This window comes from Monodon monoceros, unplaced genomic scaffold, assembly GCF_005190385.1.
Source record: "Monodon monoceros isolate NGI ecotype Baffin Bay Population unplaced genomic scaffold, NGI_Narwhal_1 Super_Scaffold_7, whole genome shotgun sequence".
NCBI lineage: Eukaryota > Metazoa > Chordata > Mammalia > Artiodactyla > Monodontidae > Monodon > Monodon monoceros.
The window spans coordinates 4917098-4932264 of record NW_021703784.1 but is presented as its reverse complement, the minus strand read 5'-3'; the positions used below and the strand labels follow the sequence as shown (position 1 = coordinate 4932264).

Genomic DNA, 15167 nt, shown 5'->3' with positions numbered 1-15167 from the left:
GTCCCCTGCATCGGCAGGCGGACTCTCAACCACTGCGCCACCAGGGAAGCCCTAGATGCACTTTTAAAGTCTTGCTTTTATACTCATGTGGTAAATCTCCTTTACTCCTACTTGCCCTGTATCCACTGCAGGGATGTAAATGAGTACGAAAGACTGGAGAAGGCAAGTGGCAACTTAAAAAACTAAAGCCTTAAGCCAAGGGAAGAGTCCCTCTTAGAAATTGTAAAAAACACAGGGATTCTGCAAACATATTAGAAGTGTCTTTCAATAAAAGAACACAAACATAAAATTCTATAGGGTACAAGTATAGACAAAGAATTCTAAAAACAGGAAAACTGTAATAGGTTGCTGATGCCTTAAATAGCAGCAAAGAAATATGACATAGATTTATATTTACATTCTTAATCAAAGAGCTGAAGTGAACTGTGTCACTCAGCATTTTCAAATTTATTAAAAGGGATATTGGGAAGAGATGCCAAAATTAACTTATTTTTAGCATGTCCTGAAAGGATCTGTCAGCAACTCAGAAACGTAGCTTTTGAACCAGTTTAGTCAGCACTCATGCTGGGAAAAATATGATATAATATTTACTTAGTTTATAGCTTTGAGTATATCAGTTAAATTAGTTTGAAACTAAACCAACAAAGCTTTTATTTGAAAATAAACGGACTTAGAAATTAAACTGATTCACTAGAGTAGTAATTTGACAAACTTTTAAAGAAAAATTTCTATATGAGCAAGATTATATGTTACTCAAATATTAAACAAACTGAACTAAAAACACTTTTTCCAGTAACTGAAATATAGAGCCTTTTGTAACTTTTCCTTTTTCATAATATAGAAGAGCTTTAACATAAATAAAGCAAAAGGATGAAAAATGATGTAAAGGAAGTTCTTCAAGCCAATGACTGAAAATACACATGAATGATTCTGATGATGTGTTTTTTTTGTTTTTGTTTTTTGTTTTTGTGGTACGCGGGCATCTCACTGCTGCGGCCTCTCCCGTTGAGGAGCACAGGCTCCGGACGCGCAGGCTCAGCGGCCATTGGCTCATGGGCCCAGCCGCTCCGCAGCATGTGGGATCCTCCCGGACCGGGGCACGAACTCATGTCCCCCGCATCGGCAGGCGGACTCTCAACCACTGCGCCACCAGGGAAGCCCGATGATGTGTTTTTTTAGTCTTACAAAAAAACAGCATCCAAATCAGAGTTAAAGAGTTTCTTGCAAACCAAACTCACAGTAGGTTTTTATTTGATGGAGTAAGGACACATCTAAGAAACTCTGTCACTGACTCTATTTTTCTCTCTGTAAATCTTCTGGTCTATCTTGCTAGATCTGCCCTTTCCCTGGCTCCACTCACTGGCCTCTTCCCAGTGCTAAAAAAGGCAAGATGAAGAAAAAGATAAACTGAATCCTAAACCAGGTCTCCAATGAAAACTGAAGGAAAATACAGAAATTCCAGTAATTTCATAATATATGATACACTATTGTTTCTTTGATTTATTTGCTAGCAAGTCCCTGGTGAACACTACAATGGCCATTTATAATACTGCTTTTACTAGAAAGTGCCATATACTTTATAAAGATTAATTTTTGAACTATGTTTCAGGAATTCACTGTAGTAAGAGAAAAAAAGGTAAATAGTATCTATACGTTCTGAATTTCTGAAAACTTATATTCTACCAGGTTGATACTCAAAATGCAAAATCCTCACTGTCTCTCTAGGAAGTACTGAGTTTTCTTCTAATTTTTAAAGCAGGAATAAAGCAGTTTCAGCCTTGAGTTTCACTGACGCCCCCCCACCCATCCCAAAGTAGATGTCAAAGAAAATATGTAGATGTCAAAGAAAATATGGAGATAAGCTTGAGTACTAAATCTTAACGTACTGTTGAAGTTATTATGGAATAAGAAAGTAGAGAATCATTTTTGATCAATATATCATACACAATTTCAGAAGTAAGAGAAAAAGCACAGCTCTCTAACTGATGTGTGTAACAGCTGCCAGGGTAATATCTGGGGCCAGCCCAGGGATGAGGTTCTGGAATGTGGACGACTGTAACAGTCTTGATATCTGTACATTCCAACCTCAAAGGGAGGAAACCAGGTATTTGAGAAATGTCATGTACGTGCAATACTGAATTTAAAATAGCACTGACAGTGATGGCTCTTGTTTGAAAATTTGTAAAGCTACTAACAGTTACATAAGTCAAATAGGCTTCCATTTACTCATAAGAGAGAAGAGGAGGCATTTCAAAAGGCACTACTGAGTGGAATGCAAATGGATGACACTAATAGATATAGAAAATAAATCTGTAGTAAATTTTAGAGAAGAGCTTTTCAGACACAGAGGAGATGCGAACAATTCACCTGGAAAAAGAGAAGCAGAAAACTGGCAACCAATTGCTTCTTCAGAATATCCAACACAACTCTTACGTGGAATAGCATGCCTGTGGTTAACTAAAATATTTGAGTATTTTAATAAAAATATGTCTCTTTTTCAGGGTTAAGAATGAAACCAAAGCAACCTCATGGTGTTGCTCTTGCTAGAGCAGGACATCAACAGTGATAAACCACAAAGGGCGTGCTATGTTGAAGCTTTAAAAATCATAGTTCCCTTGGGAAAATGGGCATCAGGTTACAATAAGACATTATTTACATGATACATTTACTGTTCTCGGCGCTACGAATTTCAGAAACCAACATGGCTTTGTGACCACCTAGAGGGGTGGGATAGGGAGGGTGGGAGGGAGAGGCAAGAGAGAGGAGATATGGGGATATATGTATACGTATAGCTGATTCACTTTGTTATAAAGCAGAAACTAACACACCATTGTAAATCAATTATACTCCAATAAAGATGTTAAAAAATAATAATAAAAAGAAGGCTCAAATTTAGCTTATGTGATTTTAGGGTAATATAAGTAAATTTTACATTTTTCCTGCTAAAACTGATATTGAATTTTTTTAAAAAATAAATTTATTTATTTATTTTTGGCTGCGTTGGGTCTTCGTTGCTGAGCACGGGCTTTTCTCTAGTTGCAGAGAGCAGGGGCTACTCTTTGTTGCGGTGCACTGGCTTCTCATTGTGGTGGCTTCTCTTGTGGTGGAGCAAGGGCTCTAGGCGCGCGGGCTTCACTAGTTGTGGCACGTGGGCTCAGCAGTTGTGGCTCACGGGCTCTAGAGCGCAGGCTCAGTAGTTGTGGCGCACGGGCTTAGTTGCTCCGCGGCATGTGGGATCTTCCCGGACTGGGGCTTGAACCTGTGTCCCCTGTGTCAGCAGACGGATTCTCAACCACTACACCACCAGGGAAGCCCCTGATACTGATTTTTATTTTAATATTTTAAATTATAAATTAAAACAATAAATGTGATTGGTTTTGTTCAACTCTGTACAAAAACAAAGTAAGAAATTTTTTTTAACTTTACCCCTTTAGTTATATAAAAGACTCTGACTAATTTCATTTCTAAATACAGAACAGAAAGATTTGCATTTTAGCAGAGGAGAGTAGGAGGAAACATGAGGTGGCTATAAATTCCTGACACTAAAGGATTCTAATACTAGAGTGGGTTATAATAAAAAGACTATAGAAGCCTCTCTGCTAAGAATTTTTAAATGATCTAAGCTTTTATTTTTCCAGGATGAACTAGTACTATTTGATATGAAGCTTAAAAACTAGTACTATTTTAAGAGAACACTTATTTATAAATTATAATAACTACATATTCTTAGGAATTCAGTAACATGATAAAGTTCTAGAAGTCTGAACATGTAGAACCTTAATCTTAACAGTGTGAAAATACTTTTCTTGAAATTCTTTCTTTCTTTTTTTATTAGATTAAAATGTAATCATATTCAGTTTGATGCCAAATAACCCTCTGCACTTTATGAGGCTATGAAGTTTGGTGTGGAACACTGATATGATCAGGGTGGGTTTTGTTTGTTTTTGTGGGTTGTTTCTCCCCACCCCAACATTTTCTTTTGCAGGAGCTGGAGGGGCAAAGCTCCATATTTGAAGAAGACAGAACTGATAATAAGAACTCTTTATTTAAAGGCAGAAGTCTTAGAAGCCTGCCCTACAAAAGACCTGACCTTTGGCATGAGAAATAAGAACATGGGCCTTGCAGTCAGACAGACCTAAGGGCTTGAATCCATTCTCTAATCACTTCCCAATTTGCAAGGTCTTGAGCAAATGACCTATTTAAGTCTCAATTCCCTCAAATACACAGTGAGAATGACTATAACAATACCATCACTCGGGGTTACTACAATGCTTACATGAAATCACATATGCCAACCACTTAACTCTGCAAGTGTCAATAAACAGGAGTTACTTCACCACTATAATTTCTCTGAACACTTTCAGAATCTTCCACAGTACAAGGCTAATCAGACCCTGAGTCAGCTTTCCAAACCAGGTTTGATCACATCTGGTTGTACCTCCTAAATTCAGGGCTGAGATCACTAAGGAAGGGTGCACACAAACACAGGGTCACTTCCTAGTTCTTCCCCCTCTAATTGTCTTATGTGTAACCTTAACCTAAGAAACTTTAGATTTCTGCTCTCTCCTACTGAATATCATATAGTACTACATAATATGTTAAAAAAGAGAAGCTACAGTCTCAAACCATTATCATATGAGCAACTAGTGCCTCTTTAAAAGTTGACAGTGAAAAAGAGCTCTAAGTTCTGAGGTTCCCCCATTTGTGGTTTTGAAAATTAAAATATCAATATTATTTAAAGAGTAGTAGAAAAGAAAAATGTTCAGCTTCTTAACAGGACTAATCTGTGATTCAGAGAAAATTGTGGTCTCCATGTTATCTTAATGAAAAGCATTTATAACCAAGATCTGAAGAAGCACCATATAAATATGGAATACTACCCTAACGGTAAGAAAATCTCTGTAAGAGGAGAAAAGAGTTAATACCAGCATATCATGGATAGACAGTTATCCGTACTAATGCCAATGAGGGAAAAAAAGAAAAACAATACTTGAAGATAAAAGGGCAGAAGGGTTACTTCTTTGTGCTAATTTGAACAGTCTCTTTATACAGTCTACCAAATTCTTTATGGTAAAGCAGTGCTGCCTATTTTCTATTAGTCAATAATTGAGATGCTATTTACCCAGCAGGGAAAATTTTTTAAATATGATATATACTTGTTGCTTATGAAACAAAGGTATGTTCTTTTAAACATGCAAACCTTTGTACCTTAACCTGAGGTCTAGAAAGCATTAAGAAATAAGCTGATTTGAAATTTTAAAATGAGTATTTCCTAAAACTAGGAAAGTAAGAGATAATACCTACGTAGTACGATCGACTTGAAAAAATGATCATCCCTCTACAAACATGACAAACCTTAAAGCTCAATTATTCAATTTTTTTGATAACTAAATAATTAACCACTCACCTAAAAGCAGCCAAGGAAGCATGTGCCCAAATGTAATATAAAAATAGTCTCAGTGAAATATTCTGAGTATTGCTGGGGTCAAACGTTTGAATAATTGATTGAGATGTCCTTACCTCTTGCTGTGGCACAAGTTTTAGGATCAGTAATTAAAATTATTCCAGATGATTGCACTTTGCAGTAGATTTGACAGGATACCACGGCTCAGCATTCCATGCAAAAGTGTGCCGAATGAATCAAAATCACACTGGCTCAGACCTTATCCACCATGGGATAACTCCAAGTCAAAGCTTCACGGCGCTCTGAGGTTCCAGCTCTGCTTTCGGGCCCCCTTTCAGCAGTTTTCTTGGCCCTGTTTCCGGTCTTTAGTCAAGCCGAGCAGCTTGTGTGTGCGAGAGCGCTGCTTGGAGGAACTTAATCCTCTCTCTCTCTGCACATCCTGCTTTGCGGCGCAGGAGAACTGCCCCAGCCCAACCACACTTGCAGAACAGGCTTTACCAGTATGACTCCACCCACCAGCTTCACACAAGGTGCACATTTTCTGCTCAGAATAACACCACTATGAAATTGATATTCAGTCTTTAATTTTTTAAAAAGTCACTTACTATTCAGTTGTTTATATTTGCTATCCACATGGGAGACAATGTATCCTATAAAAATGATGGTATTTACGCCCAAATAAAGTAAGAAAAGTAACTGATCAAGCAGGAAGTATTGTCTGTAAAAGGCTGAGTCATTAAACTGGCAGCAACAGGCTAGGAAAACATAACTTTGAATATCTTTGCTGGTAATGAGCTGTGACTGTTTTCTACTTAGACTGACAAAAAAAATTATCAATTTATACTGCCTCTGTGTGAAAAATTCTGAGATTGGAATGCACAATTTTTTAATATGCAAATAAAAAGTTTTAAAACCTGAAAAGTTTTTTTAGGATTAAAAATCCAGAATTGTGCAACAGTATAAATCAACTATACTTCAATAGCAAAAAAATCCAGAATTAAATTTTCCTGATTATGACCTCCTCCTTTATACACTGCCCCAGTGTTAAAATTGTAGCTCTACTTATACAAACATTGAAAAGATTCATTATTTATACTTAATAACAGTACTGCACTGTGTTAACCCAATTAGAATTAGTTGAAGAAATAAATGAATTGGAAGAGATTAACGTATTTTCTGTTCCAAATGACTTTTTACTAATACCAATGTAAATTCATGTTCACATATTTGTTTTCAGTAAACAAAATAATGTTACACGTGCCAGACAGATTTTAAGTACTTTACAGAGAGTCTTCATTATAACCCTATGAAGTTGATTCGAATACTATTCCCATCCTAGACACGAGGAAGCCAAGGCGGAGGATTAAGCAATTGCCGAGGTCAAACAAGTAGGAACTGTTGAATTCAAGATACCCAGGGAGTATTTATCATGCACAGCGCCAAAATCTGCTACTGATCAAATGTATTCATTCCTTCCTTTCTGATCATAGCTCTGAATAAAGAAGTGTTGATAACTGGTAGGCCACAATAAGAAAAACAATGAATTGATGTGATTTCACAATCTGAAAGACCACAGAGAACTCCAGTGTGTGGCAGGAACAAAACATGTTAATTTTTACCAGTGGGACAGCTGTGAATTTATGGATTTTGTTGAATAGGAAATGAGGCTCTTAAAGTTTATTCATGGTGGAGAAAGCAAAGCCACCCCTCCTTCTACCCCCTCTCCTCAGCACTTAAGGCAGCAAGGGAGGGCAAGGGAAAGAGGAACGAGAGAGCGAAGGAAGGGGGAAGGGGAAGAGGAATCCATGCTGTAGAAAAGCCATTTGGGGGAATACTCGGTACAACTTAACACATGAGCACAGAGAGGAATAAATAAATTCGACGGTAGTTTGCCTGAGTGCAGAAGAGTGACAAAATGACCCTCACCTGTAACCTAAAGGCTGCACTCTGTGCCACATAAAAACACGAGGTAAGGATGAGTTGTGCCGACACTGGTGAAGCTGGAGTGAGGTCTGTCAATCTGGTTCCCTGCATTGCGACAGTGCCGATTTCCTGGTTTTGATAATGTACAGTATAGTTATGTAGGGTGTTACAACTGGGAGAAGCTGGGTTTTGAGTATATGGGGCCTCTCTGTACTATTTTGGTAACTTCTTTTGAGACTATAATTATTTCAAAATAAAAAGTTAAAAAATATGGCTGACTGAAAAGCATTATGCTCTGTCTTCTAAAGACTGCTGATGGCACAGGAGAGGTCACCTGTTATTTTTCTCTTGTAGGAGGTTATCCTGGGAAGGACTAAGATGTATCCGTGTGGGCAGCGGGGGCAACAAGACAACTCACTGGAAAGGCAAAGGCTACCTTCCAATCATTCTGTCATAAAAATTACCCGAATTATTCAAACCCTTGACAGTACGTCTGTAAATTCTGCCAGTTTCATGGCCAAAAACATATCCAGAATTAGATCACATCTCACTCCTTCCACAGCTACCCTCATGGTCTAAGCCACCAACATCTCTTGGTGGGCTCATCACCACAGCGTACACCCATGTCATCTCCTGTCCTGAACACAGCAAGCAAGGTGATCCTTTACGTAAGGTGAGGCAGGTCACACAGCTCTGCTCAAAACCTTCTAACGTCTTCCCATCTAACTTTAAATGAAAGCCAAAATCCACACAGTGTCACCCGAGCCCCAAGGAGAATCTGATGCCCTTTCACCTCCAGACCTCATCCTATGTCTTGACTCACTCACTGCTCCAGTCAAACTGGCCTTCCCACTGATCCTTTAACAAGCCCCGACACACACTCGCTCAGTGTCCTTACACTTGCAGTTCCCTCTCTGGGAAGCTCTTCCCCCAGGTAACGTGCGTATATCTACTCCTCATCTCCTTCGAGTCTCTGCTCAAAAGCTACCTTCTAATGAGCCTGTCCCCAACCACTCTACCCTCCTTTGAAATGACAACCCCACATGAACCACATCCAGTACTTCCTAACCCCTGTACAAACCCCCCTTCTAGGCTTAATTTTTCTCCAGAGCACTTACCTACCTTAGTATATATGTAATGTGTTTGTTTGCCTCTTTCTCTCCCTCTCATCCCACTTAAATACCAACAACAAAATAACACTATTTTTGTCTGTTGTGTTCACTATTTTAGCCCTAGTACTTGGTATGCACTCAATAATTGTCTGATCAGTGAATGAACAAATACTAGAGATGATCAGAAATGGAAAAGTTGCTTTATTTATGGCAAGGATTTGATCGAGCCCACCCCTAGCACTGGCTAAAACATAAATGGGAGTTTAGGAAACATTTTTGATAATTACAGTGGACATTATTCTTGTTTATAATTATTAATCAACCGGTTTAAAACAAACACTATGTATAAAGGATACAAATTAATATAAAATAGAATATCTATCCACGAGCAAAACAATCTAAGTGAAGAAGAAAGACACACAAAAAGTGAAGTATCAAATTCAAAATAACTCATTGCCCTACACTATTTCCAAGTGAGTGACACAAAGAATAGCTACTGTAGGCTGAAATGTAGTCCCTCGTTATTCAAAACATAGTCTTAGGACCAGTATTATGGAATTATCTGGGAGTTTCTTAGACATACAGAATGTCAGGCCCCACCCTAACGAATGATGGTCTACAGTTTTTAACTCTCTCTCTCTCAGGCAGGCTGAATGCACAATCAAGTTTGTAAAGCAGCAGCTTAAGGAGCCTTCGTGAAGAACAGGGTAAGTCATCTCAGGCAGAAGAAAGGTCACAGGCAGGGAAAGGGGCAGACCCAAAGTATAAATGAGTGGAGAATACGGAAACATGTTCTGATGCTGAGCAGAGAGGAGAAAAGGAAAAAACAGGTTACAAAGATAAGTGAGTTCTCAGTATTTATGGAGCATCTTAAATTCTAGGCTAAAGATTTTGTATATAATTCTGGCACAAAGGGAAATCACTGAGGTTTTCTGAAGTCAAGGATTACAAATTAAAAGCTGTATTCTAAAATTTTATTTTAGTAGTAAATATTAAGATAAAGTAATTCTACAGGCATTAATTGTGCATCCACTGTGCACGTATCCTGTGGGGGAGACAAGGATGAATGAGACACACTTGTCAATTGTGAGGAGACTGCAATTTCATGAGCAAGTGGAACAGATGCTGTTAGATCTGACTTGAGGACAAACAGGACACGGGCCTAGGGAGAGGCGGGCCAGGGAGAGACGGGCCAGGGAGAGACAGGTCAGGGAGAGACGGGCCAGGGAGAGACGGGCCAGGGAGAGACAGGTCAGGGAGAGACAGGTCAGGGAGAGACGGGCCAGGGAGAGATGGGCCTAGGAAGAGATGGGCCTAGGGAGAGATGGGCCTAGATAGAGACAGGGCAGGGAGAGACGGGTCAGGGAGAAATGGGCCAGGGAGAGACAGGCCTGGGAGTGACAGGCCCGGGAGAGATGGGCCAGAGAGAGACAGGCCTAGGGAGAGACGGGCCCGGGAGAGACAGGCCCGGGAGAGATGGGCCAGGGAGAGATGGTCAGGGAAACTTTCATGGACAAGAAGATTATGGCCTGAGTCTAAATACAAGGAAAATTTCAACTGGGCAAAACGGGGAGGAGGGCATTTCAGACTGTAGGAACAGTTGGTGCAGTAGGAGCAGAGGGAAAGCTATGACACCACGTGGTATGTGCTGAGGACACAGAAACAGAGCCCAGTGAGCACAGGGAGAGAGAGCAGAACGGGAGAACGGAAAAGGAAGATGGCCGGAAACGACACAGTAAAGTACTCTGGGGGTATGTTTTATATGTAATGAGGAACGATGGAAAGATGTATTTTAATTAATTAAAGAAGTCTTAGAAAGAATGATGGCTGAAACAAAATAAGCAAATTAAGTAGGTTCCTATAAGCACTTCTTTTCATCTTCCATTCAACACATCTTTTGCCCTAATATCTCTTCTGTTCATATACAGAAATACATTTTTATTTACTCTTGTTGTAATAAAACCAAAATATTCGTTTTTAGAGAGAAAACAATAAATTTTACCTCTATTCAATGTTCCATGGTGGGAAAATTCTGGGTTTTGAGTTAAACAATCGCAAATGAGTGTAATCCATCTGGTGCACAGCCAGGGCTACCTAGGTGTGGACAGTGGTTACTAGGAGAGGTCAGAAGACTTCTGCAAGTTCAGCTCTGAAAGCTCAGGCACAGCGTGGAGCTTTCTGAGTCTCAGTTGCTCCACTAGTTAAAAAACTAATAAGAACCTGCTGTATAAAAAAATAAATAAAATTCAAAAAAAAAAAAAAGCGGTGTGTGGGGGACAGAAATACATTCCGCATTCTTAGTACACTGCAGGGCTGTATCGAGATTCAAATTCCCATTTAAATAACAAAAATACAGTATTCAAAAACTCTAAGGCAACTACAAATATGTGATGTTATGAATTTTCTGTTTTTCCCTGATGCAGAGTGAGAAAGTATTATCTTGATGTATCCCTTACCATGTATTCCGAGAGAAAACCACCCGGGCATTCTAGCATTTTGGAACTCTTTTAAATCTTATATCAATGCCTCCTAGGGTACTGATTTTCATATCTGATTCTTAAGGTATTTGCCTCCAGAGTAAAAAAGTAATGTGTTCAGTGGGAAGAATATTCAGTACAACATTCCATTTCAGGTAAGTAAAAACCTGAACCTTTTTACTTGCTATAGAGTGGTCACCTCATACTAAAGTGATGTCAGGAAACATGGTTACAGAAGAGCAAAGTGCTGGACATTCAAAGAAAGAAAATGGAAATAATCCAGAAGAAAACAAATGAAAACAAAAGAAAAAAAACTATAATTAGGCAAAACTGCAAATAAAACAACAAAACACAAGATACTAGAGGACCAGTTTCCTAAAAGGATAACACAAGGACTTTTTAATTTCAAAATTATGCCACAAATTCAGGCTGTGTTACCTTATAAACTACTTATAAGGATTTCATCAGCATTACATCTGATTACTAAGTCTTCCCCCAAAATGAAAGCCTCAGCTACTTCTATGTCTGCTAACAAAAAAATTCAGACAAAAATCTGTGATGCAAACTCTACTCAAGTGGCCATCCAGAGAAGCTCCTTTCCTCACCGTGGTCCCATGAAAACTACTGCAATTCATTTGTTTCCGTGGTATACTGTGAAATATTTGCATATAGATTTATACCAACAAATAATATATTAAATAAGCACCTACATAAACTAAATAGACCTAGTTTCAGACACTCCTGAATTTAAATGATATAACATAGTAAATAAACGTAAGTCGACAAAAAATAACGGCTGATATTTATTAAGTATCCAGGGGCTTTAAATGCCTTATCTCTAATCTCTAAAAGAATCTTGCCTCACTTCTTAGATGAGGAGATTTAAAATCAGAGAAGCCAAATGACATGCATATGGACAGTAACACATGGCACAGGGATGAAGATTCAAGGCCGAGGCCTGTGCTCTCACCTCTTTGAGCGGCTTTTCACATAGGTATATACGTTAAATAAAACATCTGCATTAAATGTGTTATCACAAAATATCTATTTTATGAGGCGGTTGCATTAAGACCCTAAGAAATTACCTATTTGGACAGGGTGGAGTGAAGGGTAGATTATAATCTATGTAAAGTAATATATGATCATTGTAAAGGAGTTAAACAATACAGGAGCAGAGGAAAACAATGAAATGTCTCTTGTTATAGCTACAATCTCATTCCGCTTTCCAGTCAGGTATGTATCCTTCCTGATCCTCCTCTATGAGTTTACAATGGGATTATACTGTTGCGTGATTTGCTTTTTCATTTAACAAGACATCACAGAAAAAAATCCCCTGGGTTAGCACATAGGCTTCTACCTCATTCCTTTTGAGGGTTGCAGAGTATTTCACAGTATGGAAGTATAAAATCTATTTTGAAAAAGTAATTTCAAACATTTGTGTATTAAAGCGATATTGTAAGGAATATTTACCTGGATAGGAGGTAAAAAATGCAAAGTGACCAATTCAAAAATGACAAAGTACTTGAATAGACCCTTCTCCAATAAGCACATGAAAAGATGCTCCACATCATTACATTTCTGTATAGTCACCATCTGGATCAACAGAACATTACCAGCACTTCAGAATCCTCTCTCCTACCCATCTACTCACTCTCCTCTCCAAATGAAACCACTGTCCAAACTTTATCACCACAGAACAGTCTTGAACTGTATGATTTTGAACTCTCTCTTTATATATATGGAATTACCCAGTGTAAGTGTGTGCATAAATCCGGCTTCTCCCACTCCATATTTATTTTTGTGAGACTCATCCATGTTGCTCCACACAGACATAACTCATTTCATTTTCATTGGTGTAGAAGAATCCACTGAATGAACATGACTTTATTTATCCATTCCACTATGGATATACTTTTGAGTTCTTTAGTTTTTTGACAATTAGGAATAAGGCTGCTATGACCATTCTGTACATATACCTAAGAACGGAACTGCAGGGTCACAAGGTATGTACATGACAAACTTAGTAGGTAGTGCCAAACAGTGCTTGTCCTGCATTACGCTTCCCTGGCAGTGTATGAGAATTCCCACAGGTTTACATCCTTGCCAACTTTTGGTATCGCTACTCTTAAATTTTAAGCATTCTGGTGGGTGTGTTTTTGTGAGTTAATAAAGTTTTTACTTGAATTTCCCTAAAGACTAATGATGTGGAACATCGTGTCATGTGTTTATTCCGCATTTTGATATTTGTTGTGAAATACCTGATCAAGTTTTCACTCAATTAAAAAAATCAGTTTATCTGTCCTTTTCTTACTGATTCTTTACACACTTTGGTTACGTGACCTTTGTCAGATATATGTACTGCAAATATCTTTCTCACTGTGTGATTTGCCTTTTTCACTATCTTAATAGCATCCACGTTTTCTTCCAGAAAGAAAGAAAGAGGGGGTCTGGGGGAGGGAGGGAGAGGGCGGAAGGTGGAGAGAGGGTGAAGAGAGAAGAAAAGCAAAGCTTACTTTTGAAGCAATGACATTCTGGACTTTAATTAAGTTTAATGATTAAGCTTCTCAGTTATTATTATAACTGCTTTATGTCTAACCCAAGATCATGAAAATAGGTCATGAAGATATTCTACAGTATTCTCTTCTAAGTCTTGTTGTTTTACCTTTCATATACAGATCTATAATTCTCCATGACCTAGCAACTTTTATTGAAATGGCTGTCTTTTTCATAATGCTCTGCAGTGTATGAATCAAGCATCTATATGGACACAGGTTTGTTCCTGGACTCTATTCTTTTCCACTGTTCTATCTGTCTATCCTTGCATTAATCTCAGTATCTTAATGAGTGAAGCTTTAACAGTAAGTCTTGATATCTATTGTATTAATTTTCCCACTTTTTTGTTCTTCAAAACTGTCTTGTGTGTTTTGGGCTCTGCATTTCTATACAAATTTTAGAATCGATTCAGAATCAGTTGTCAATTTCTAGAAAAATCCTAACTCAAAGCTTGGGGCATTATCAGCAACTCTGCCCTGTTGGGCTCTGAACTCCATTTGTTGTTCCGTGAGTGCTGCGCCATTCTCTACTCCATCGGCTGATACCCTAGGGGCTAATGTCCCCATACACTGGGGTCACGTATCTGGATGTCCTTCTTCTGCTTAATCTTAGCTCAGTAATTGTTTACTACCTTGTTAACCCTCCAGTCCTTCAAAGAGATCTTATATCTTTACATTTCTGTCCAAATTTTCTGTTTTCAGAGGGAGGGTTTGTCTAAATTCCCTAGTCCTTCATTTTTAGAAGCTCATGCTTCAAAAGTAAGCTTTGCTTTTCTTCTCTCTTCACCCTCTCTCCACCTTCCGCCCTCTCCCTCCCTCCCCCCAAACCCCCTCTTTCTTTCTTTCTGGAAGAAAAGGTGGATACGGTGGGAAGGTGGGGACTCCACCATGGAAATTATAAAAAAGACCAAATGTTGATCCTAGAAACGAAACACCTGATATGAGAACTGAAGAATTCATTAGATGGGCTTCAGAGAAGCCTGCACAGAGGGAAGAGGTCAACAGAAAGCACCCAAGCTGGAGAGAGGACCAATGAGCCAACATCAAAGACGTAACTGACATGTGGAGGAGGAGAGAGACAGGAGGGCGCAAAACAAATATCTGAGGAGATAACAGCCGAGAACACTAAAAACGTGAAGACAGACACCAGTAAACAACTGCTGGGTAAATGCTGCACAGGATAACACACAGAAATCCTCACCTGCTTCCTTCCTCTTCCTCCCACCTCAGCCTCACCTGCCATTCAACCAGAACCTGTGGGGACTGAACTAAATGCCAATTTCTTTGGGACAAGCGTCTACCTTTCTTCCTCTTTTCTTTCCTCTTCTTTTCTCCGCCCCCTCCGCCCCACACACGTTCTTTTCCTTAAGGCACCATGGATACATGCTATCTTGGTCAGGACACAGTGACTCATTCATTTTATTTTTACATACACAAATAATTGGACATATGGAGAACACTAAGAAGAGCTCCAAAGGGAAGGTTTTCCCCATTGCCCTTGTTGTGCAATAATATAGGGAGCTTTAAGTTGCAGTCTTAAACTACCTGCATCTTTCAGATCTGGCATCTAACATGACAGATGGCAATGTTAAAAATAAAGAGAACATTAAAGTTATTTGTACTGCAGGCAAAGACAGTTTTAAAGTGTGAAACAAGCCTGAGGCTGATAGAATTCACATCATCCTTTTCAAAATGTATT

The 15167-nt window shown here is 38.8% G+C and overlaps 1 protein-coding gene across 3 annotated transcripts in view; it reads right to left on the bottom strand.

The window, feature by feature from the left end:
* ARHGAP32 (Rho GTPase activating protein 32) overlaps positions 1 to 15167 on the bottom strand; it is a 264452-nt gene that overhangs the window by 46277 nt on the left and 203008 nt on the right. Inside the window, exon 1 of one of the 3 annotated variants that reach the window (XM_029207544.1) lies at positions 5521 to 5843. The exons of the other annotated variants lie outside the window; for them this stretch is intronic. The gene's annotated coding sequence lies outside the window, so the exon portion shown is untranslated. Of the gene's footprint in view, positions 1 to 5520; positions 5844 to 15167 lie in introns of those variants that run through there. 3 annotated transcript variants of the gene reach the window in all.